General features: G+C 34.7%; 1 protein-coding gene across 26 annotated transcripts in view; it reads left to right on the top strand.

The window, feature by feature from the left end:
• LOC116235940 (uncharacterized) overlaps positions 1-25,805 on the top strand; it is a 182,053-nt gene that overhangs the window by 20,516 nt on the left and 135,732 nt on the right. For 23 of the 26 annotated variants that reach the window (XR_004168450.2, XR_016468394.1, XR_016468395.1 and 20 more), the window contains 2 exons: positions 731-826; positions 7,411-7,500. The gene's annotated coding sequence lies outside the window, so the exon portion shown is untranslated. The remainder of the gene's footprint in view (positions 1-730; positions 827-7,410; positions 7,501-25,805) is intronic. The other 3 variants (XM_090144391.1, XM_090144385.1, XM_090144389.1) reach the window with 1 other exon arrangement.

The raw sequence follows: 25,805 nt of genomic DNA, 5'->3' as shown, positions 1-25,805 counted from the left end.
TGTTGTATTTCAGAAAATTGAATTATGTTGTGCAGACAAAATTAATGATGTTATAAAACATTGTTATAATTACTCATGCAGAACTTGATTGATGCAGTATGTTCTGAAAGTCCTCATCATATTATTCATAACTAACTTCTTTCTAAAAGCAATGAAATGTTCTGACTATACAGTTTCCTTTCTGGGAAGAAGCTTTTTGTGTCTTGCAACAGTTTTGTAAAAAGACTCTATACATTTAACAATAACACAAAAGCAAAAAATTGTGATTTAGAATTTTTGAAGTATGCCAGTTGGGATGGGCTGGTTTACTTATTAGAGCTGTCTACATTACATAGAGGGGCATAATGAAGTAATATCACACCGGGTTGTGATATTCTTCATTGTGTCTATACAGTGTAATAAAACCTGGCAGAGCTGTATCGATCTATCCACAACTCAATAGTTTTAGTATTGCATTATGAATTCTTGGAAAACAAAGATGGATGTTATATGTTATGCCAGAGGTATATGGGTTATTATGAAGTCCTGTAATTTTCTTTTTCTTTCATTAACATTTTCTCTCTTTGCTCTTGGAATTTTGAACTTCATATGGCTTTGGTAGCAGTTATAGGAGGCCTAGTTAGATCAAAATTATTTTCTAGATTTTCTTTAGAAACTTTTCTGAATTTTACTTTGCCTAAAGACAGTTTATTTATTCATTCATTTGTTTGTTTGTTTATTTGTTTTTCAGAGCCTGAGAGGCAGAGGTTAGACCATGCTCAGCTCTAACCGTAAACATACTGTACTGGGTACCAAATGAACAAAGTCTGGCTAACTGAGGGCTATGGTGAGTGATGTTTGCTTTGATATTATAATGTCAGTCTCTCATGAATGACTGTTTATCTTCTGTTGATGAAGGAATTTTTAATGCTTTTGTAGAAACCTATCTATCATGTATAGTACTGTGGATTTTCTGTATTTACTGGGTTCCAGTTTAGTTTGTAGAAATGTATCAGAATGGCTACCGTTATCATATTCAGAACAACAGTGTATTTTCTGAATGGCTCCATCCTGTTATCTCTTCCTAGGGTATCTGTCTTCACTCATAACAACTTAAACTAAGTGCTGTAATATTTTAGTTAATGTTGTCTGTGGTTTCAGTTTTACAGTGTAGTGAATATGACCATGCCTTATGAGGAGCTAGACTATTAACCATATATCTAATGCAGTACAGAACCATCCTGAGATCCCCAGGTAGCACTGCTAAATTTTCTTGTGTAAATGAATAGAGTCATTTGAAATAACTATCTTGAGTAATGGAAATGATACAATTGTGTTGTCATAGCACTGCAATAGGAGTAATTAGCACTATCTCTCAAACTAAGGTGAGCATTCTGCCTCTGTGTTTGAAGTTTGAATGTCTGGATGGTGCTATTCTGAAAGAATGAGCAGTGATGCTTCTCGTAGCTGTGGTTCCATGAAAGATCAAGAGTAGAGAAGATGAACTTTGCATTAATATGGATTTCAATTATGCAGAAGGAAAGCATACTGACTAAGAGCACGAAAGCACTCCAAAATAATAAAATTAGTATTCTAGACCTTGCTTGAGTAACCCGGGTATCCAATCTGCAAGCTCAGTTCCACTCTCTGTGTGTGCCTAAGGACTTACACAAAAGAACATCCACGTGTCCTGCTTGTTCTCTTTACTCGCTGTGTAGTGTGAAAAATATACTGCAGATCATATTACTGTGTGGTTCTTTGGGCTTTTGTGGTTTCCTAGTACTAACTGACTTGTCTGTAAAAGAAAACAATGCCAGGATTTTCAAGAATTCCAGCTTAAACACATGGGAGTTGGATGGAACATTTCCTCTGTTGTATGTCATAGAGTTTAATGGTCAGCTTTGATGGTCTGGTATTCAGGCTCCATTTTTGCTACTAAAGTAATGAAGCAATGCACTGGTTCAGTTTCCAGCTACAGAAGGAAAATTCTTTCCAAACTTGTAGGAGTGTAGAAAAATAGGTTTGGAAGGGCCTGAAGAAATAATTTAGGTTACCCTCCTGAAGAAATAATTTAGGTTATCCTCCTGATGAAATCTGCTTGCTCCACAGGCTTTCTGACAGCAGCAGAAATTATTAGGTAACAGCCTGAAACAAACTGTCGTATGAAATTTGATTTACATTCTGGGTGAAATTTAGCCTTATGCAGAAGCAAGTGTAAAGCATCTGATTATCTATTAGAAGCTTATGTAAAGAAATAGACTAACGTGATTCTGTTTTGATATTTGGGTGGAGATAGCTGCTAGTGAGAAAGGTTCCATGCAGACAGGGATGAAAATCTAGTGGGAAAGAGCCTTTTGTAATTTAGCTCACAGAGTGATCTGCTTCATTTAGTATTTTTTGTCTAATGGATTAAATTTTCTTTACCTCATATATCATGTATTTTCACACTGCTGTCAGTATAGCAAGTCAAATTGAGGTTAAGCATATAAATGCTTTGCCCATAGCTGGTCATCATTAGGAGACCTGTGATTTATAGCCGCTCAGACCCTTGGATTTTCACGTAAATACACCAACGCTTCCAATTTTCCTAGTTTCATTTAGTAAGAATAATCTAAAAGAACTAACAACAGATAATTTCTGAAAGCATATGCTGCAGACCAACTTGGAACTGTATTCAGAAGATTACAGCAGAGTTTATTTTTATGCCTATTTGACACTGTGCTATTTCATTTTAGAGACTATATCTAGGGACTGCAAATATAACAGTTTTCTTTAGATAATCAGAAAAGTATGCCATCGAAGATGCTTCAGCTTTGAAGAGCAATCAGTTTAATATACAAAAAGCTAATGATAATGGTCCTAGATGAACAGGAATGAAGACTGATGTGAATGATTACAATATCCTTCACTCCTGTACATTTGACTGTTGTGCCAACTGAAGATCTATGTAGTGCATCTGGTTTGAAACAGTATTTCTATTATCCTACACATACTGGGAACATATATAGATTGCCTTGTTCTCCATCACCAGTAACAGACATTTACATTTGTACCAGAGGGAAAGTGTATGCTTTTTTGGGTATATGTAGCAACTAAACAGTTAAAAGTAAATGAGGTAGCAATGTTTTCCTATTCTTTTCTTTTCCTACTCCTTTCTTTTCCCACTCCTTTCTTTTCAAGTATACATAAACACATTTCTGCTCTTGCCATTTTCAGCACTGAAATTTTTCTTTATACTTCGGACTAAAAACTGTCATCAATATATTTTAAATCATACCCAGTTTAGAGTATAAGCTATACTAAATTGTACTGTAGTCAGATCCTAATTATATTTTTAATAATTAAATAAGTATATTTAAATAAAGAGGCAGAAAAAGCCTCCTCCCAGGATGTGGTACTCTGCTCAACAACAGAGATGGATTTTCATAACAAACTGCAGAATTTATAAACAGAGCTTTGAATATGAAACTGCTTCTTCACAGTCCTCACAAACAATGAAATGCAACTACCACAATGAAGTACGTAAATGTCGCACTAAATTTCAGTTTTATGTCTGAAAAACCACAGCATCTTTTGCTATAAACACCTTAGACCTTATTTCTGTGAGCATTGTTACATTAAAATTATCAGAATATACAGATTGTCGTAAGGTATATAATTTATTAGATTCACAAACATGAAACAACGTGAAATACTTTGAAATACTTCTTTCCTAAGTTTATGTGCGGGTAGAAACAAGGAGTAACCAATGCACTGCCCTTGTAGCATGAGTCAGAGCTGGTAAGATACTGCACTTGCTATAAGAACTGAAGCTGGATGCTTCATCTGCTATAATTTCAAGAAATAAAATCTATCTTAATTTGCTCTATGGACTATAGTGAGTTCACACATCAGCATAACAATCTGCTTTCTTTAAATATTGAGGCACTTTGTTATTTTACTTAATTTGTTATTTAATCTTCTGGATGCAAACCACTGGAAAGTCCAGGCATTTCAGTGTGTTGCTGAATGCAATTCCACAAGTACACCATTCCTGTTAAAGTTGTTTGGAGCTGACAAAAGCAAGAGCAAAAATTATCACACGTACTCATTTCAGAAATGGAATGCAAAGAATAATACAAAATGCAATGTACTGTCTTAGATTCATTGACTACTACTAGAACAGTTATGTTGTATCTTCCTCGATCAGTATTTAGTTCTATAGGTGTGGTTCATGGAGGATTCCTAAAGGCAGACAAGAAGGATAATTATGACTTAATGTGAAGTAGATGGGAGGCAGCTGTGGCAAATGGAAGTCAGTTAGAGTTACTGTTTCTAATTAATATGCACGTAATAAAATCTCCTTTAATAGGCATGGAGAAATGCAGGGAAGAGCTTCTCTATTTCTCTATGGCATATGGTTACAAGAGGAGAGGAACAAGTATACTTACTGGAACAATTGATGCATTTTATAAGCTCACTAAAGCCTGGAGTCAAAAGCTATGTAGGGTTTCAAGCAATCATTTTGGCATAGTTTTCTATTAAGAATTACTTACTAATTATGACTGCCTGGAAGCAGATTAAAAAAAAAAAAAAAAAACACCTGAAATCATTACTTCTTACTCATATAATTCTTCTAAAAGTTTAGAAGGTTTCACACAGTGGATGTTTGGCCTTAATAAGGCATATATTTTATTGAGACTATTACATTATAACAGAATGACTATTGATTTCCTGACACTATGATCTGTGCTCTCCAGAGTACAAGACCATGTGTACTTCTCCTGTGACACAAAAAGTGGGAGCTATAAATATTTGAGAATTAACATTATGTTGATGGCTTTTATCAGGTTCCTCCATTACTTGAATTTTAAGTTGTTACAAATTTGGATGGAGAAAAACTGAAGTTCACGAATCTCTTCCCTTCTCCCCACAAAGAATATATATACAGATTAAATTGCCATTTCCACTTATTACATATTTATTCACAAAACCTTTCATCCATCTGTGTCTGTGGAAGTCTATAAACATCACCAGTTCCACTTCAAAATAGCCTGTAAGCTGTTTTTTCATGTGTATGCTAGTTTCTAAAGGGAAGAAACTAAAATAAGTAGGTTGCTCAAAAGATGAAGCCTATTTATTTCCATGGGAACTACAACAGCACAACCCACTGCCTCACTGTGCTCCATTGTTTGGTCTCCATCAGAATTCAGCAAGTGTCCATGAATGTCAATGGGTCCCATTTTTTCTGCATGGAAGAATTCAGTGTCACACCTTTGGTTCATATGTACTTCCACGTCTGGCACCATTCTGTCAGATGACAAAAAATGTACTGGAATGTTGGTAGGAAGGTTTGAGCTCTACTACCATACTGCCAACATCATCAAACAGGAGGCATTACTTTTGGAGCAGCCCTTGTATATTAATAGTTCTCTAAGTCCTCTTACTTGAATGTCTCATTTTTACATGTCCATAATTTAAAAACAGAGAAATTCAATAATATTTTTAGGTGCAACTTATTAGGGAAAAGAAATACAGAAGACAAAGTACCAACAAATAAGATGTACAATTACAATTTCTGATTAACATTTATTATTGATGGAAGCTTGCAACAAGATCACTTGAATTTACAAAGCATGGTACAGATGTGACAAAAAAAAAATTAAGAAAAATATACACAATTTCATAATTATTAAATGCATATTTTAAAGCAAATATATAGACATCAGAACATTTAGAAGGCATTAGAGTCAGTTTTGGATATATTAGATATACTTTATTAACCAATGTTTATTGGTTAACATTGGTTAATTAACATTGGTTAATAAAGTACTGAGAAAAGTGAAAAAGGGCCTATGAGTAAGCTTGATAGAGAGAGGTATCCTCTGGCTGAGGACCCTCCCTATTCTTCCCCTGGTTCCCCCTCCTTTGGGGAAGAGAAAATGCATTTCTCAGATAAAAAGCTGGCCACAAGAAATGGAAGAGGCTGCCTGGCAACAAGGTGAGGAAGTACCATGACACATTAAGCCTTGCGTTGGATAACAAGTTTACAGTTTTCCATGGCAATGTGGCGTGCTTCTGAACCTTTCTGAACGTTATCTGAACCCAGCAGTTGAGCAATATAAGAGCTTCTATAATTCCATCTACCTTAGAAGTGCCCTTCTAAGTCACGTACTTTCCGCATAACTAGGAAATGCCCCTCACTGTAAATTACCTTAAGAGCACTAAATGCTTTCAGAGGAGGAGGACAATGAGTGAGCTAGGCAGAAAAGGAAATACCTATATCTGTGAACTGCTATCACTAGTTCCTATAAAAAAGGTAAAAATAAAATGAGCTAAATGCTTGGTGAGGGATGGCAGAGCTTTTGTTCAGGCATGCCTATCTCAACAAAATAAGCTTTTTTCCACTAACTAGAGTTCTATGCATGTGTGCTGATAGAAATATTCTAAAATAGCACAGTTTGACATGTTGGCATAAAAGTTTTACTTATTGGGTGTTTTCAGTGAATTCAGCTTACATTATAACAACCTGACAAATTATTTCCCCTAGACTGTCAAATTTTGCAGAAGTAAAAATGAACAAAATTAACCTTTGGGAAAACTTAAAGCAAGTAATTTTGTCTACTTTCTGTTAAAAGGAAAGTTTTCCTTTTTAAGAAAGAAATGTCAAAAGCATTTCTTAGATTGTTACTTAAAGTTCAGCTCCAAACTTTCAAGATAAAGGTGCACCCATCTTTGCTTTTCTGTTTATAAGTACATGGCCGTGATGAAACTAGTACTATTAAGTACTATTGCATTCAGTATTTCTCATAGAATTCTTGAGGATATGACCATGATGAGTGTAGCTGCATAGCAGTGAAGAGATAAGAAAGAGCTCAGAAACAGTAAATTTATCTTGTTTTTTAGGAAGGCAAACTTTTGAGTATTCAGCTTTCACACATTCACATAGTTTTTGTGTGAATACATACAAACCCTGAGAAATGTGGTAAAAATTTACTATTCCTCAGCCTCTGTTTTGTTTGGGGAAAACAACATGCAAACCTCTCTTTTAGAATCCACCACAGTGGTTTTTCATTTCTGGAAAAATAAAAATTGGGCTAGGCTTTGAAGTACTTTACTAGCCCTATTTTTTTTTTTTGTTTGTTTTCATGGGAATATATATGGTATGGTTTAGTGGGCCTTTTGCACATTGCATATTTTAAATAAAAAAATCATATAAACACACTATTGCACTAGTTTTGGAGCTCTAATATTATGTTACTTTATGGTTACCCAGCTTTTTCAATAGTGGAGGCCCATGATGAGGATTAAATTGTGAGAAGCTGTGCTGTTGGCCACCTGTGTAGTCTCAGGTTCTTTGTGTTAACAAAAACAAGCTGTTGTTGGAACGATACATAGAATGCACCTGTGTCAGAATAGGGTTTAATTGGGCTGGTATTCTTTCTCCACCAGTGATAAATAGGAGGTGCTAGTTAGAAGTTGTGAGCCTGGTCCTCATCTGCAAATCATTCCCCTTATACTGCTGAAGGCACTAGGTGAAGGGTAAGTACTTGTTATGTTATTTTTTGTCTTTGTAATTGTTCTTTCCAGCTCAGCTTTAGTAAGGGGTTTTGCTTGTTGGTTTTTTTCTTGCTGAATCAAAGTTGAATTCTATTTGCTGTTGCACAAATGAATTCCACTGTGTCTTTTATATGTTAAAGAAACTGTACCTGTTGAGATGATGTTCTCCTGTGTGGAGCTTTGAATGTATTGTACTGTAGTTCAAGAGGTTGCAAGTAGTGAATGTACCTGGAAAGTATTCTTTATTAGTCCCAAGAACATATACTCCATGAATCGCTTAAGTTTTATGTAAAACAATTACTTCCAGAGCTGCAGGTATTTTAATTTCTGCTTGTGATAGTCAATTTAAGTAAGGAATGATGTTAATCGAGTTGATTGCGGATCATCCCTATGTTATAGGATACGTGTTTAGCAGTGAAAGTTTTGAGGACTGAAATTGGTCACCAGTTTATTCATAACCTCATCCCAGGTCAGCGATGCTGCAGGAATTTGTTTTGTCTGAATGTGTAAGATGAGTTATTTTTAATATGTAGAATTGAATCAATGGTGCTGTTACTACTAAGAGAAGGCTAGAATTGAAGCTCTTTCAATTTGTTTGCTCCAGAAACTTGTTTTCCCTGTCTTTCATTTACATCTTTCTTTTCTCATGTTGTATTCTATTCTCTGATCATTTCAATATTTCCATGCTTTTTTCCTTTCCTTGTATTTATACAATAGAACAGAACAACCCCAGAGTAGTTGCATTTTTTTTTTTACTGTCTTTTTACTTAAGCACTGATTTCTTTTGTTGTAACTTTGTGTGGATAATTATCTACTTCAGAAAGCTGCTAATGTGATCACATTCACCTGTGCTGTAAAAGCTCAGGATTGCAATTTTAGAGTTCTAATTTATTCTGGTTGAAGAAGTTGTTGCAGCTGTGGCTCTAGTGGCATTGTTTTTTTATGATTCCTGCTGGTATATGGACTAGCCCTGCTAGCTTCCTGTGTTGTTTCCCAGAAATGTGGCTTTTTCAGAAAGCTGGCTCAATACTTGTATTTTACAACAATTCTTTTAGTCCCTGGTCTTAAGTTATCTGACAATTCTTAGATCCATCAAATAGTTCTGGCTATAGATATGTGTAATTCCTTCTGTGAAGAATAAAGAATAGAGCTTTGTCAGAGGAGAGATAAGCATGGAATGGCATTAGAAGGTTAAATTCTTTAATATCATAAACGAGAGTTTCTTTACTACTTGTTGATTCCAAGAATTGCTGTTTTTGGAAGGCTTGTATCAGAATAAGTACTAAGTTTTTTTTTGCCTCTATTTTTTTTAATTATTTAATTAATACTTAAAGAAGTTAACTCATTCAAGCATAAGTAACTTATAATGGTGGAAAAGATGATAATGTGGTCCTGGAGAAATGTGTAAGAAGAGATTAGAACTGACAAAAAAAAAAAAAGTTAAGAAATGCAGAATGTTGGAATGAACTTAACGGTGGTGGAACAGAGATTCTGAGCACTGCAATCTCACAGAAACTACTTTCTCACTTCTAGCTGCTAGAACTGCATGTGGCAGTGACTTGAGTGGAACCATTTTAAAGGGTTTAAACAAGATAATTGAAACAGTGACTGCAGGCCTATCTCTAGACAGAATAACTAGAGAATGCTCTACGAGTTGATTAAGCTTGAACAATTTATCCATGGAAACAACAAAGCAGCGCTTCTTTGATTTCCCTAGAAAGCTGCCCAGATTAGTCTAATACTTATCCTTGAATTTTTAATCTCTGCATGGAAGTGTGTAGACGTTATTTCCACCTGTAATAATGAATCTATTCCGTTTATGCTTTATTGTTTTGGTTTGTTCTCTCGTTCCATCAAAATTAAGTTAAAAGTTTGTCAATGTAGATGTATTTCCAGGGAGTTATATTATGTTATAGATGATCAGGAATTTTCTTAGTGAAGTCAGCAATCATGTTAATGATGACTGCTGCTTTTCCAGGTTCGTTTTGATTTTGTGTGACCATGAAGTCTGATTTTCATAACGAATTCTTTGCCCTCACCAAAGGTCACATCGACCTAAAAATGTTTTATTCGATACTTCCTCTTGGATTTATTTTCTCAGGGTAGCTGGCTTAGAGTTATTTCAGTTGTAATTAGACCATTAATAAATTACATTCTATTCTATAATAAATCACTTATATTCTCTCTTAAATGCTTGAGAGAAAACATCAGACTAGGCTGCAAGAAAGCAGTCAGGGCTGGCAGCTCCAAGAGAGAAGGTGAGCCCAGAGCTAAACACAGTGCTGTGGCTGGCAGCACCCAAGTGAGGTATGTAAAGCAGGTCTGGTGAGGGGAGCCTGGGTCAGTCAGCCTCAGGATGGGCAAGATCACTAGGAGAGTCTGGGTGTCAATGCAGGTGGAGGCCTGGATCAGCATGGTGCACTGCACGAGTTGTAGCTTGTGCATGGGCCAAATGGTTAGCGATAGCTTAAAAGCAGTTCCCACAGGAAAAACACTGGGCTGCAGCAGTGCCTGGATGTTCTCTGACATCAGCAAAGGAAGGGGGGCAGCCTGCAGCTGCACTGTCTGCGTCTTAGCCTGGAGCCTGGCAGGCAAACCTCATGGAGGGAAATGTTTTAAGTCACTTGCATAGACTTTGCAGTTCTTAAACCTTTAATAAGCACTGAATGTTGGTATATCTAATGATTGTTTTTTTTGTTTGGTTTGTTTTTTTTTAATTTCTAATGACTTTTTAGAATTGCATCCTTGATTTTTCTGAGCCTATTGTAGTCTGAGGATCCTTGACAAAATCATGTTCTTGGGAATTAGATTTTCTTTTTTTTATATCTTCCAAGATTATTGTAATTCTTCTGCTAGTGTTCTGGTACCTGCAGCACCATCATGTGAATGATGACCCATGTCTAATATGTAAATTATATTCGTTCATTCTCTGTTGTTCTGTTTTGTTGATAGCAAGCAGTAGTGTCTGTGGAGATGTTAACAGCTGTGTACAGGCAACCAAAGTCATTTAGTTATGTGAGATGCTGATCTCCTAGCCAGGCTGTCTTAAATTTGTTGTGATTACAGTTGCTCTTACTTCTAGTCAGCCAGAGCAATTGTGGTGGATTTGTTGTTGTTTTCTTTTTCTTCAGCTTTTGCAAACAGAGAGGTTTGCAAGCTGGATGTCTGAAATCAAAGTGAAAGCGACTTGTCAAGGAAAATTACTTTATTTTTCCCTTCAGTCAGCTTAGGATTTTAATTTTGTTAGTTATCCTAGCTTAAAAGAGAATGGAGACAGAGAAATAGAACAAAGGAAGGCTGTAAGCATCAAAGAACCCTGCGTTTCAACAATCTCCAATCTAGGGGTATGAGTCTTTAATTTTAAAGCACTTAATGCTATCAGTTTAGGGTATTCTCTCAATTTTCACGTTCCACATGGTTTCTACTTCTCTCTCTTACGTGGTATGCCAACAGTTCAGTTGAGGTGAACTGGCTTAAATGGATCATGGTGTATGTGGAGAACAAGAATACCTTCATTTTCCCCATTTTCTGTTGTGGAACTGTATATATCTGGAATGCACTGAATTAACTGTGGAAGCATTTACTACATGTTGCACATGGGAAGACCATATTAGATACCAGTTATGGCTTCTTACTAATAGTAAATATTCTCTCAATGGTCAATTTAAAATATAGCTAATCTTTATAATAGGCATGGGAAATGAGTATTTAGAGGGAATTTAAGCCTTTTCCATAAACAAGCACAGTCAACTTTGAAGAAAATTTCAAAATACGTATCAAGATGGCTGCGATGATACAAGTGCATACAATTCAGCTTGTACCATAACAGATCTATATGAGGGCAAGAAGTAAAATGTGATAAGAACTTGAATACCTAAGCTTTCAAGATATTCTTATGTAGACAACAAATGAGAAAAATGGGACCTATGCTTTCTGATAAATTTAGGATATCTTCTGTCACCACTTAGGCTCTTAATGCTAACAGTTCTCTCTGAACATCAGCTTCAATACAAATCATGGCATTGAAAGCACCATCAAAGGATATGGATCAGAAGGGCTTCTAACTTAGTTTTTTAAACCTTTTTGCTTTGACTTTATTTAGTTTTTTATACTTGTGATTGGTGTCACTTTTGCTTGTAAAAGTAAGCAGTATAACTGCTAGGAAGTCAGGCTTCTCTTTCCTTCTTAATTGAACCTTTCCCACAATTGTTGGTATTTGCTTTGGCTATTGAACTGAAACGTTAAAGCAGTTTTAAATCTACCACTTGTCATCCTCATCTATTTTCTCCATGTTGTGTACATGTTTTTTTTTTTTACCATGCCTCTTCTGGATTGTATTTCTTTTTGTGCAGCATAAAGCAGAAGCATCCCTTCCCACAGAACAAGAACAAAAGCACCAAGTTTTACCAGTAACATAAATTTCCATGCTTCCGCTTAAGAAACCCTTTAGTGTTGTTTTTCTTAGAGAGGAAAAAAAAAGTGGCGTTTTGAAGCTTTTACTAACTCAGTGTACAGCACGTGATACAGTCGTGTCGGTTCTTTTGTCTGAATAAACAGTTTTAGATCTGTAAGAGTGAGATAAATGGGGATTTAGCCCTGCAATTCTAAGTTGCTTTGCTGTTGCTGGCTTTCAGCCAGAGAAACATGGAGTAAACATGAAGGGTTTTTCTCCTTATCCTTTGCATTTGATCATACAGGTTCTGAACTGATTTTTGTAGCTAGAAAGCAATGCAGTGACCCAATAGAATTTCTAAACTTGTATGCAATGACCTTTGCCATTCTGAGCAGAACAACAGTATGGATTTACTTAGATTTACTGTGTTGGAGATAGTGATTACATCCTGTTAATTTTACTTTGACCTTATATAAACATTTTAAAACTGTCAAAACATACTACTAATAAAACAAATTCTATTGCAGTAAATCAGATCTATGTTAGACCATTGCCTCATGCATAAAATCATGTTGTTAATGTGGCACAAAAAAAAAAAAAGGTCCTAAAAAAATAAAAATCTAGTTTTATGCTTCTCAGTTTCTGTGTGGTATCTTTAAGAACCTAAGCATTACTCACACCAAAAAAAAAAAAAAAAAAAAAAAAAGAAAGAAAGAAAAGGGAGAGAAACTTTAGAGTAATAGAATTATTTCATGAATTGATGCCAGTAAAGATTTTAAGATATTTTCTTAATGGTTCAGTCCTGATTCCAGGATTGTGATCTTCATAAAGGAGATACAAAGGTTTGCTTGACTGTTTAGGATTTTATCTGTAGATAAGAAAGCTTATCCATCTCTGAGTGTGAGTAGTACTGGATTATGGAGTAGGTAATGTGAACACTGAAAGAAATTACCCTGATTTTTGAGAATATGTAATACTAAAAAATAAGTTCATTTTTTAATTTGCTTTTATTTTTATCCCAGAGTGAGCATCTGTCTTGTAATTTGTTATTGGAATTAAGTGGAAAAAGCATAAATATCTAAATACTTATGTGTTTGAAGTGCTTTTTTAAGCTAGTGGCATATACATCTTCAATGTTTTTGTGCTGCTTGTTATCTGGAAAACAAGATGTTGAAACAGGATTGTAAACATTATACTGAAGGATATTTTATATTTCCTTCCACCACACTGCACTTGGGAAAGCATGACTTTATATCCCAGGTGTTTTAATGCTCCAGGATTTGGTAGTTAGATGTAATCCAAGAATGCAAATTCTTGTGTATCACAGTCTCCTAAGATGCATAGATGAAGCTGTCATTGAGAAGCTAGTTCTTCAGTAAAGAAAGGTTTGCATCGATTTGATAAGCATACTTTTTGAAGATCAAAATATAATAATACAGACTGTTAGAATGGCTGTAAGAATTACTTTTTCTCAAGTTTTCACCCCTTTTTGCCGTTCCCTGAATTAAATAGCATTTACTTCTATATCTGTACTGTCATTTCTTTTGTGTTAAATCTTTGGGCTCAAGCAAAGGGAAAAAAGATCCAGAAATGAATCCATGTCAGTGTCACTAACTACAGGTCAGTGGAGAAAATCTGTCAACTTAAAAATAGTATTAGATTTTTTTTTTTCCATCACCTACCCAGTGATAATCTTAATTCACAAAATTTTTATCCTCACTCTTATGATAACTTGGGAAATTTTTGTGCCTATGTAGTAGAGTTCTTGAATTGCCAACTGGTGAGCTAAGGCCATATTTTATCCTTGTTCTAGATAGCTGAGCAATTCAGTCCCTTAAGCAGACAGACCTATCCTGATTGTTATTCATCCTCTGACCTTTTATTATATTTTTTTCATTTTTGAGACTCTAAAGTGTGGCAATCTCTCTAGTGTAAATCCTGCACGCGTTCATATAGGGTTTCAAAGACTCGCACCTTCTAAAAGATCAGAGAACTTACCAGAAGAGAATGTAATAATCTTATATTAATCTGCTCAATGAATAACATTTTCTTTTTTTTATTAATTGAGGTCATTTCATGACTTGGCATTCATTGAACCCTGAGTAACCTTTCATAATGAACTCTGAGAAAGTATAGAAGCTTAAGCCTACAGATTAATTTTTGCTTCCTGTGTGCTTTGCTGTTTTCCAGGAGAAACATTTAATTTCCTGATCACTGGGAGTCCTCTTTGAAAAAAGAATTCCATTCTATATACTGCTATTATGACTTTCAGTACCTAATGATTTTTTTCAGGCGCTTATAAATAAAGGATTTTTTGTGAATCTGAATGAAATATATACGTATGGGGGGTGCTGTTGATCACCAGTTTGTTCAGCTTGTGTTTTTAACATAAATACAGCAATCTGGACTGAAATACAAATAGTTATGACGGAATTTTTAGAGTTTTGAAGAGCCATAAATGCCTCTTATACTTCCAGAATAGGTAAACCATTCTAGAAGCATGCACAAGTTTAAATGTATTGGTTTCAAAAGAGCAAATTGCTATTAAGTGTCAAACATTTCTTGACTTCTGGCAAAGGACACAGTAGTGGAGGCTGGCTCTGCATCAGCTTTCTCTTATGGATTCAGCAATAAGTTTCTACAGATAGTAGTTACTAAAACGTGTTTGTGTGTGTCTGTCTGTCTGTCTCAACTGACTTCTAAAAAGTAAAATCCATTCCTCCTAGTGATTACTTAGTAATTAATAAATGTGGTAAACCAGCTCTGAGCTTTGCCTTTTGCACTCAGTTAAAGCTGATGCACCGTCTTTGTCACCTTCATTTGTTTGGAGCTGCTAGATCTTGTCTCATTTTTTGGACACTGTCCACTTTGTCACTTGGGCAACATCTATAGAATTGTTTGGACCAATAACTTCCATAAAAATAAACATTGCTTGTTAGTGGAATTTTAAGTATTTCTGTACAATACTGTAACTTATTTATTAACTTCCTTTTAGAGTAAAATCCTATTTCTAATAAAGGCAGTAGAAAAAATTTTTTTTTCTCCATTCTTGGAGAAAAATAACTTTATTTTAAAATTTCATTAATGACTTTTTTTGTTTGTTTTTACAGACTGTAAGATAGCTATGGCTGCCTAAGTAAACCCAAACAACAAAAGAAAAACAAAGAAAAACCTTAATGTCTTTATACTTTCTGGCCCATCAGTCTTTACTCTCTATGCAAGAAGTGCTTCTAGATGATTAGACAATGAATAGCAATACTTCTCAAATGGAATGCCCATTAGCATAGGCAGAAATCATGTTATGGAGAAATTATTCTAAGAAAAAGGGAGAGAATGTGAACTTATATGAATTTAACTTGAAAAAAAGTGTAATACAACCAGATGACAATATAACAGAAGTATAATAACCATCTGTCAATTTCTGTAGGTACCCTATTAAGAATTCATTCATTTCAGGCTGGTTTGCAAACAAATATTTTACAAGCAGAATGGGAAAATGACTTTGTAAATGCCCTTTTAAAATTTCCTGTATTTGACTAATTGTACTTGATTAGCCTCCCTGTATGTATGTGGATGTTTTTTGCTTGAAGCGTAGAACTCTAAATCTGAGATATGTCTGTAGCCATTTTTGTCAAAGGTTAACCAAACCCTTCGTTGACAATCACTGATTCCTGAATTTGACCTAAGAATTTATTACTAATGATATTAATAATATTTTTTTCTTGGAATGATAGAGTTCTTTAAATGCAGTAAGTTAGAGTAATTATAGTGTAATAGATTTTTTTACTACAAAGGAATAGCTATATTATGACGTCATTATAGTATTCTACTCAATTGAGTTTATATTAATAATCAGTATAGATCGTCTGCTGTGTGTGGATAGCATAAGTAGAAGAAACCCTTAATCTCTAAGGCTTTCATAAACTGTCTCACAAAGTAATTTCTAGTGCAAATTCTGTTTATTCAGAATGTAACTAATTGATGTGATTGCTGTTTCTTAGATGCATTGTATTAATGAGCAAATACAGAAAGCTAATCAGGCATGTCCAGAACTTCATTTTGCATGTCCAGAAGGATGTATGAAATTTCCATTTATAATCAGGAATTGATGGAATAATACATCTATTACTTTGAGTGTTCCAGTAAGTCATCAAAATTTGTTTTGATTTAGACTTATGTTTAGATTTTAGTCTTTTTAGCTCTTTGATTCTTCTTTAGATGCACATGATGGTGTCATAGAGTCTTATGCAAGTTTGCATGAACAGCAGGGTAGATAGCTCTGTAGTCTGAGAGAGAATAGCTGGTGTAAACCTTGGTAATAAATTATGGCTGGTATGTTTTGTGCTTAGTGTATCAACTGTGAGGGCCAGATAGCTGTAGCATATAATTGAACCCTGTTTTTATACGGATTGAGTAGACCTAATGGAATGCAAGAAACCAGCTGCTGCGACCCAACCAATATTGATGGAATTCACATGAAGTGAATTATTGGGTGTTTTCAGGGAAATCAGGGAGTGTTCTGAATAATAGAAGGTCTCGTGGGAAAGGAAAGATCCCTGTGTGCTTTTGGACACAACTATATTCAAATTAATGTTCATTTTGATGCCTTGGATGCACAACACTAGGGTGAGACAGTGCAGGGAAATGATCCTTGGGAGCAACATGTCTTTCTCTCTGTTAGATTTAGTAATTCTCCAATTCCTCATCTCAGTTAAGAGGACAAAATTATGTATGTTGAAAATACCCGTGTTCTCTAGTTCACAAAATAGATGAAGCATGAACAGGTGCTGGGAACATCTGTTTCATGCTTACTGAAAGTTGGGAAGGAGTTTTCTGCTGCTTTTGATCTGTTACTGGACCACTTCTTTCTAAAATGTCACATACTTCCACAATATGTTTTCTCTTACGATCTTATGCTTCTATTTAGATAATCACTGATCTCAATGCTGCATAGTATTCTCTGAATCTAGAAATGGCCCCGGTACAAAATATTTATCAGTGCCTGAGATGTAAAGCCCAAACTGCTGTTAAGTATCCCTGATGCTAAGAGTAAATAGAATAATATTCCACCTTATATAAAAGCTTGTGTCAGTCCAGACTATTTTAATTCATGAAAGTGGGTCCTGAGAGTGATTAACAGTGAAAAAGATCTTAAGATTTTGCAAAATGCAGTATATAATATAAATGTGAACTAAACTACTGCACTACTTCTGTCCAGTTCACATGTCAAAAGTGATCTCTGCTGTCACCAGCAGAGATCGAGTATCAGCCCAGAGTTGTCATTATCAGTCCGTAATCAGTGTGTGGAAAGCTATATTACTTTTATTATATTACTTTTATATTACTTATATTACTCTATAGAGTAATTATGAATAGTATGCAGCCACATAGGTTATTGTAGTATGTATCTGACTATACCTTCCCTAAGTTAATAGAAATTCTTACGGGATGCCGTCTAAGCCATTTCTGGTCCCAACCACAACAAGATAACAAATGTATCACGCAGTTATTCTCAAAAATACCTTTCTAACCAAAAGAAGTATCTATAGGTACTTTTTTGAGTGGCTTTGAATTTTTCAGATCAACATTTTCATGTGACCATCTCCTGAGAAATAGTTTTTCAGTTGTATTTCCTGTTCTTTGTATTACTGGAAGTTTTGAGTCTTTCAGAACATCACAGTTCTGACTCAGAAAAGAAATAAGCAGGGTAGGGTTGCAGAAGAGCACAATAAATATTTCAGTGTTTTTGTAAGGCTTTAGTTAATAAAGGCAGAGATGGCTACCTAAGCTGTACTTGCTGTAACTGCATGAAACAACAAATCATATAAAATGGGAAAAATGATTTAGCATAGTGACTGCTCATTGATAAGTGTACAAGAATAAGTATGTACAAAGATGTATGTGATTGAAGCCCAAATGTGTAAATGACAGAATTGAAGAGTGCAGAAAGTTGATTATAACACACAGTGTGAAAAAGATTCACCTTCACTTGTTTAACAGTATAATGGCAGAGTAGTTCAGAAATCTCATGCACGATTTTAGGCTTTCTTGTAAGTTAGTTTTCTCTAGATGTCGACTTTTCACTTTGAGGATAGTATATTTTAGCCATACTGAGATGTTGAGAAGATAAAGTTGAACAAATTTCAAAAAGGCAAGGTGGTGCTATGATACTGACTGAACATACTGTTAGATACCAAGAGCAGCATCATTCTAGACTAACTTCTGAAAGAATCAAATAATGGCATTTATGTAGGCAGCTTTCAGAAAAAGTATAACTTGATTTTTGCTATTAAGTGCAATTAACTAAAACAATACAAACACCTCCAAACAAAAGCCAGATGAAACAATAACATGTGCAGTCCATATGTCTACTGCTGTGTGATATAATGGGAAAAATAGTAACATTTGAATGTGTGTAAGATTTGAATGAAAATAAATACAGGGTGAATGACCAATTTTTGGGATTTTTGAGACTTATTTCTACCAAGCCTGTTTGCCTGCTCCTAATTAGATTACAAAAGTAACATTGTGCTGAACCTGGCTGGATTCTATATTTTGTTGAATTACATGTAGAATTTGAAATTAGAAAAAGAATAATTGCAAATCATTAGTCTACCAGCTGTGCATTATTATGATATATTTAACCATAAGATTTATAGTTTATTTTAGGACAAGGCCTGTTATTGTGATTCCTTTTTGCCAGTATTAAGAACATCCTTCTAGAATCATATGATGAGCTTTAAGTCTATAATGAAAATGGATTTTTAAAAATTTCTTTCACGTAGGAGGCAATGATACAAATGGTTCCAGGGTTTACCTTATTATTTGTAATAGAACGCAGTTCTATAGTCAGACATTTTGGTTATCCATTTTTAAAAATGGGCATTGTACCTTTCACAAAACAATTTCATCAACTTAGTAGTGAGTATAAGCACAAAGAATTAGTGTGCAATTATGTATTTAATGTAATCTAATTATTCCTTATTGAAACTTGTACTTGCATTATGCATATGCTGTTTTGATTTGGCTAATTGTTCTTGATGGTCCTGCATGCAATAACTCGTTTACCTCAAGATTTTCATTATGAATCTTAATACCTACTTCAGGAGTGATATTTTTACCTCCACTGAAGTCAGTGACAGAAACTGCCAGTATTTCTACCTATGTGTTCATAAATCAACCATGTTAAAATAGCTTGTGTTTTTATAATTTTTTTCTTGAACTATTGAGTACTTGGGCCAAAATACTAGGGGCAAATTGGCTTCCCTCTTGTTTCATGTTTGTAAAGGAAAAAGGTCTGATATGTGTTTAGAAATATTGGGAGCTGAAGACATTAACGAGACAGTACTTTTAAGGAAATTAAGATCTTTAAGATTCTCTTATTGGTTTTGATGTTGTTTGCTTGAGTCAAAAAGCTGAGATTGCTTTTCTTGGCACTGTTCCCACGTATGACCTGTTTTTTCTTTCATGGATCTGAAGATAATCTGACTTAAGCATGCTAGTGCACTTTGGAAATGCAATTGTGCATCATGGACAAGACTATCGTAAGGAGAAAATGGCTGCCTGCTGTAAAAAAAAAAAACAAACAAACAAACTGTAATGATGTGCTAAACATTAAAGAAGGACTTGCAAAAATAAGACAGTTATAACAGTATAGTTTGCATCTCAAAGTAGTTATAATCTACGTGGATAGTATTATGAGATACTGTTGTGACATATAACAATGTGATAATTCCATATTTTTATTTTGTGATATTTAAAGCTGGATTAAAGTTTAAAGGAAAACAAATGAGAGTGTATGAGGAATTCAGTTTTATATTGGTTCATTTTTCTTAGATGACCCTAATTGTCCCTTCGCTCTTTTTTGAAAAAACGGTTCCATGAATTGCACTTGAGTTGTTCTGCAGTGAAGTTGCAAATGATTTCTGAGATAAAAACATTTTTCTTTTGAAGAAAGATCTGTAATACTTGCTATATTTTTGGGGCCATGGATGTGTCTGATTATATATGCATGCATGTATTTCTCACTCATACAAATCTAGTTTCACCACCATACTGCTTGTCACTGAAATGAATCACCATACTATTTGCTATGGGAATGTAATCCTGGATTGTAATTGAAAAGTATGCGCGCAAAGTATCATGTAGGATCACGTCATTCAAAAAGATGTTATCCTGTCTTTGCTAGGGCATCTGACAAATACATTGAAAAGGAATGAAAGCTGAAATGCTTTGAAAGCTTGTGATGTTAGATTTGTGAAGAATAGCATCGTATTTTCAGATATTATATTAAAAATATTCTAGATTTGATGTCACTTCTCTAAGCCTCTATATTGTATAAAATGTTGTTTTCTAAGGATAGCTTCCTGGTCGAATCATCAGTGGATGAGCCATAAGTCTGCCTGGAACTAAAGCTAAAAACTTTTCCATCACTTTCAACTCCCTTGCTGAAGCAAATGAATCATTTGCATGTAACATTGAGACAGAAATGGAGGTGATGAATAGGGTTGCACCTTGATTAATTATGGTTGCCTCCAGAGTTCTAATTATTTAGCCGTGCCGAGAGTCTCTTATTTTGGTACTAAATTGCTCCTGATCCATCTATTAAGAAGTTAGGTGATAAAAATCTATCTTAATTTCTGCTTTGAGACTAAATAAAGTAGGGCATTTCCCTGAGAATCTTGGCTATCCTTACCATGCTATTTCATGCTTGTGTGTTATTCCTTAAAGTAGGTTATGACATCTGCAGGAAAAGATGAAGTGGTTATTACACGTAAGCCATGGTTATTGTGGTATGATAGAAATGCAAACAGACTTCTGTCTGAGATGAAATTAAATATACATAACTATTGTAGTTGATGAAATACCTAATTAGATTTTTGTACAGGGTACTTACATAGCCTTGGTTCTCCAGAGGGGATCCTTCTGGGAGAAAATGCTATATATGGGACTCTCAAGAAATTGTGTGATAGTAAATAATTCAGAGAGCGTCCTTATTTCTCATGTGTTCCAGTAACAGCATAACACAAAACCATGGATTAATTGTGGGTGGACAATTTTAATATTCTTTTTTTAGCTTCTTTTATTTTTCTATATTCAGCTTTTTGAATGACAGGAAAGCAATTAAAAACGATTCCCTTAAATTTAAATTGGTAATGCCAAAGGCATACTGAAGGTTATTATGTACATCTTATCTCTTTCACAGCTAGCTTGATGTGACTAATGAACTTCATTAAGTAGCTTGAAAAATTTGCAAGTAAATAGTTATTTTAGTAGTTCTATTAATATTTGCGGTGTTTTTAACTTGAATGTAGACAGATGTTGCCATTCAGACTATATTTATGCCACAACTCATATTAAGGAGAAGACTGGGCTTGCCAGCCAGAGGTTCTGTGGATTGTTCTTTATATAAACTAATATAGTGCAGTGTAGCGAACCGTGAAACTGACTGGACTCAACACTGCAGATGTTAAACACAAATTTGTTTCTATGTTAAACATAAAGCGTATAATTATTTCTCTTTTCAGTTAAAGCAGATGATACAGTTATCCAGATCTCTGAACATCAAGGGTTACAGTCTGAAAATCTGGTCTCACTTTAATATGAAAGAGACAATCAAGTTGTCAAGTCTTCTGTAAGCAATTGTGAATTTGAAGCAAAGTCAATATGTTTTATGAAGTAATCTGAAGTAAACAATGTTAGTTCATATAAGCAGTGAGTCACAGATGGAGTTAACCACACTCTTACTTACAAGTGTAGAATTTAAGTGTATAAATGAAGCAGCTAATCTGTCAAGACTTCTGATGTCATCAGTAGGCATAAAGAGAAGTATTGTAAATATGCCTTCAGAGTCCAGTTTCAAAATCTTTGGCTGTATTAGCTTTGCACATAGCAAGGAACTATGAGTTAACTGGCTCTCTACATTCTCTACAAAGTCTTAATTGCTCTTCTACTGCCATATCTGCCTAACCTTATTCACAGGAAATCTCCACTGAAATCAGTAAAACTACATTGTGTATGTACAATTATTTCTTCAAGTTTTTCTTCTTTACATGTCCACAGAGAAACTTGTAGATCTTGCCTTGATAACAACAGTGTTTTGTGCTTTTAGCTGTAAGAGCCTTTGGTGCAGATTTTGCCTCTGACAAGGTGTGGACTAAAATTGTCCCACAAGAATTTGTAGACGTGGTTCAAGAGGGATGTAGCAGAATTTATGCCCCAGATGGATATTTTGTCTCTCTTCTTTTGTTTTGTTCCTACTTTTGATTCCAGAAGTGAAGATCATTGATGCACTGACTAGGATCACTACAACTTCAGCTCTTTTTTTTTTTGTAGACTTAAAGCCAACAATTTCAACCATCTTCCCTTGATATAAGTCTTTCTGTTTTCTTTAAAAACTAAAAATTGAAAGGCACAACAGTTGTGATTTTTATCAGTTGAAAATTCTGTAATTTTTATTGTGATTAAAAGCAAATCTACCCAGTACAGGTTGTTAGGTACAACACTATATTTGAGACTGATGCAATTCAAAATGTTCTTCTGGGCGGGTGTTATCACATCTACATGTTTATACCTGGATTTGGGTATGGAAGGAGATAAGAAAATTAGAATTTCTGAAATGTTCTTCCGTCAGAAAGAGCCTTTTTGCCCTTTCTTGCCTCATGTAATATAATATACCTTTCCTTCAAAGGCTTATAGACTATTGCAGCATTTTATTTTATTTTTTTTCCCTCATACTGTTTGATGAAAGTTTCATCTGACAAGAGTTGGGAATGACTGGGATGAGGGGTAGTTTTGGTTTCCTGTGGGTCATGGGAAAATAGATGGCAGAATCAAAAATAATGAGAATATATGAGAAAATAATATAGCAATAAAAAAAAAAAAAAAAAAACTTGGTACAGCGTAATTTTGTTTTCTATCACATCTCTGTAGCTGATGTCTTATAGTGAAATGATATTGACAGGACTGTCATTTTTGCAACTGATTCTTTAACAAAGAAATGCTTTCCTTTTGGCAAAAGTTGCATGATAATAACATTTATAGCTAAAATGTCTTATTACAGATCTATAATTCCATTGTTTCCTCCGTGTTAATTCTACCACTGTGGCTAATATTGCTCATGTAACTCAGGATATTAGCGCACTTAGAAGGATGAGCAGTCAGTATATTTGTCCTGTGCATGCAGCTGGAATCATTAGCGTTGTGTCTGGCAAGGAGAAAGGCACTGTTGGTAGGTTGTATTAGAGCTGTTACTACTTAAATATCATTAGATATTTAATAAAAAGGTAGAGTCTTTTTGCCTTTCTCCCTTCAGCACAGATAATCAGCTTTTTATCTTTATATCTGGTATCTAAAAGAAGATATATTTACACCACTTATATCAAATGGTTTAGAACTAATTTATTACCAAAATTGTAGTATTCTTCATACCTTATTTTCATTACTCCCTGATTTTGTGTTATGATGGCAATCAGACAAGCATGTTAGAAAGTGGCACAGTTTCTATTAGCTTCTACGTACTGGTCACTGTCCTGCTCTAACCTCTGCTGTTCTCCAGTTCCTGGGTATGATATATTAGGAAAAGTTTGTCAAAGTAAGTGAAAATTTCTTTATAGAAAAGATCATATGCTCTGTTTACAAGACTTCAGAACAGCTCTTTTATCTGGTATAACATTTCAGTTGTAATAGAAGAGGAGACTTGGTATGTAGAGAAGGAAGGGCAGGCAGTTTATGTAGTTTATGTATTTTTAATTGGGAAAGTAATAACTTTGAGATTAGGGCTGGTGAGAAAACCAAATATTTGACATGTGGTGTCAAAGCATTTTGGGTTCTTGAATAACCACCAGACTTTTGGATTTGAGTTTTCCCTACTTGTCATCAAGTGCATGAAGATCAGGGATTACTCTTTTTTTTTCTTCTTCTTCTTTTTTTTTTTTTTCTTATTTTTATTTATTTATTTTTTTTTTAAGGAAAGAGGAAGGAGAAAGGTGAAATTCTTAATTTGAGAGACAATTTAATTAAAAAAATCACAGGAAACAGGGTACTGAAATACAGTTGCAATAAATGCATTTGAAATGCAACTGCCATTGTAACATTTTACAGCACAGGACTTGTAGTTTCACATCCACATGAAAATCAGTTGCATATTATCTTGTGCAGTAATGTCATTGTCTATATTGTCATGCAGTAAAGCTTCAAAGGTGCTCAATATTCATAATACCATATATGTTCTGTATTATTTCTTTTGCAAGGATAATTCAATTTGAATGACATGGTGGAATCTGAATTTTTTGTTGTTAGCTTGCCAGTTTGAGAGTCCTTAAAGCAAGTAAAATATACTTTTAAAAGTGTTCTTCAAGAATATATTTTGTTAGAGTACAGATAACGTGCATAGAGAGACATAATCTGCTAAGGAGAAATCTGATACTCTGTTTGGGGAATTGTAATTTGCTGAAATTCCTTAAGTGAAACATGCTGTCTATGTTATGTCACTCAAGAAGGAAAAAAGACATGCATTTCAGAACACTTTAATTTTATGTGCTTTCAGAAATGATATTTGTCAAGGCTCGCAATATTTGGAATGTAGCTGAAGTCAGGTTTCTATTAGTAATGTATTGTTAGAATATGCCCAGCATTTTTAGTGAATTTTAAAGTCACCATAAACATCTTTCAGAGTAGAAAGATGTGAATTTTCCATGTAAGAAGGAAATTTCTGAGAAAAATGCTGTGGGATATTTTGGACTTAATAATAACATGAAATATATTTGATTGTCTTTCATGATGATCTTGCTAGGAGCATGTAGTCTGGAAGCAGAACCCTGATCTATTTCTTCAGCAAAATCCAAAGGTTGTGGAAAGGAAAAAAAAAAAATCATAAACAGCCTTGCAAATGGAAACTCAGTTTCCGGCCTTCTACCTGGACTGCTCCCAAGTAGGGCAGAGTGTGTCTTTGGAGAGAGGAAAGGTAATTAACGTTTCTGAGAAGTCTGTATGCTCTTCTGAAAAACACTTCTCTTTTCTGAGGTTCCTGACAGGGCTGTATCCTTTTTCTATCCCTCACCACCCTTATTCTTTACTTCAAAGGAACATTTCCTCTTCCCTGCAAGCAGTAGATTTAATGCCTTGGGAAGATTTTTGTATTCCTGACCAGACATATTAAAGCAGGGCTCAGTAGAAGCTTTCCAGCTCATTAAGTAAACTGAATTAAGTTATTCAGTTCTCATGCCTGGGGATGGCAAAATTCAATTCTGTGGAGGTGGCAGCCTGGTCAATCTTCAGCCTCCCCTTCTGTGTGCTTCCATTTCTTTTCCTTCTTCATGCCCAGCCCTTTTGGAGAGATGCCTGACAGCTGCATGGTCTTTTTCCCCAGAGCTTCTCACACAACCTCTGCTTTTGTGGTGATTTTTGCTGTCTCAGTTGGGGCCCTAGGCAACTGTTCCCTTTACTGATTTTTTTCAAGCTGGCACATGGGATCAGCCTCATTTAGAACAGAATTTTCTACCAGATAACAATAATTCAAAATACAATGTATGCTGCAAGCATATTTCTTAGAAGGTGAAGGTGAGTAGCCAGCTTCCGTATAAATCTAATACCATGCATTGATTAAATACCTTTATTGAGAATGGATATGTTGTATTGTTTGATATCATTAAATAATCAAATAAAACAAAGGTAATTTTTGTTGCTACACGTCTGTGTGCATGTACAATTTTAAGATTTAATTTAACCAAGGATTTAAAATAAATTTAGATAACTATGGTCTACACAAAAACTGACCCAGCCAAAAGTGTTCTGTAGCTTGTCACAAGATGGTGACATCATTCACAACATACAAATACATCCCTGCCAATTTTTATTCAAAACACAACAGCTGCAAGTTTTCTATTATATGAGA

The sequence above is a fragment of the Phasianus colchicus genome, chromosome 7, assembly GCF_987193195.1.
Source record: "Phasianus colchicus chromosome 7, bPhaCol1.hap1.1, whole genome shotgun sequence".
NCBI lineage: Eukaryota > Metazoa > Chordata > Aves > Galliformes > Phasianidae > Phasianus > Phasianus colchicus.
This window is presented reverse-complemented; position numbering and strand designations above follow the sequence as displayed.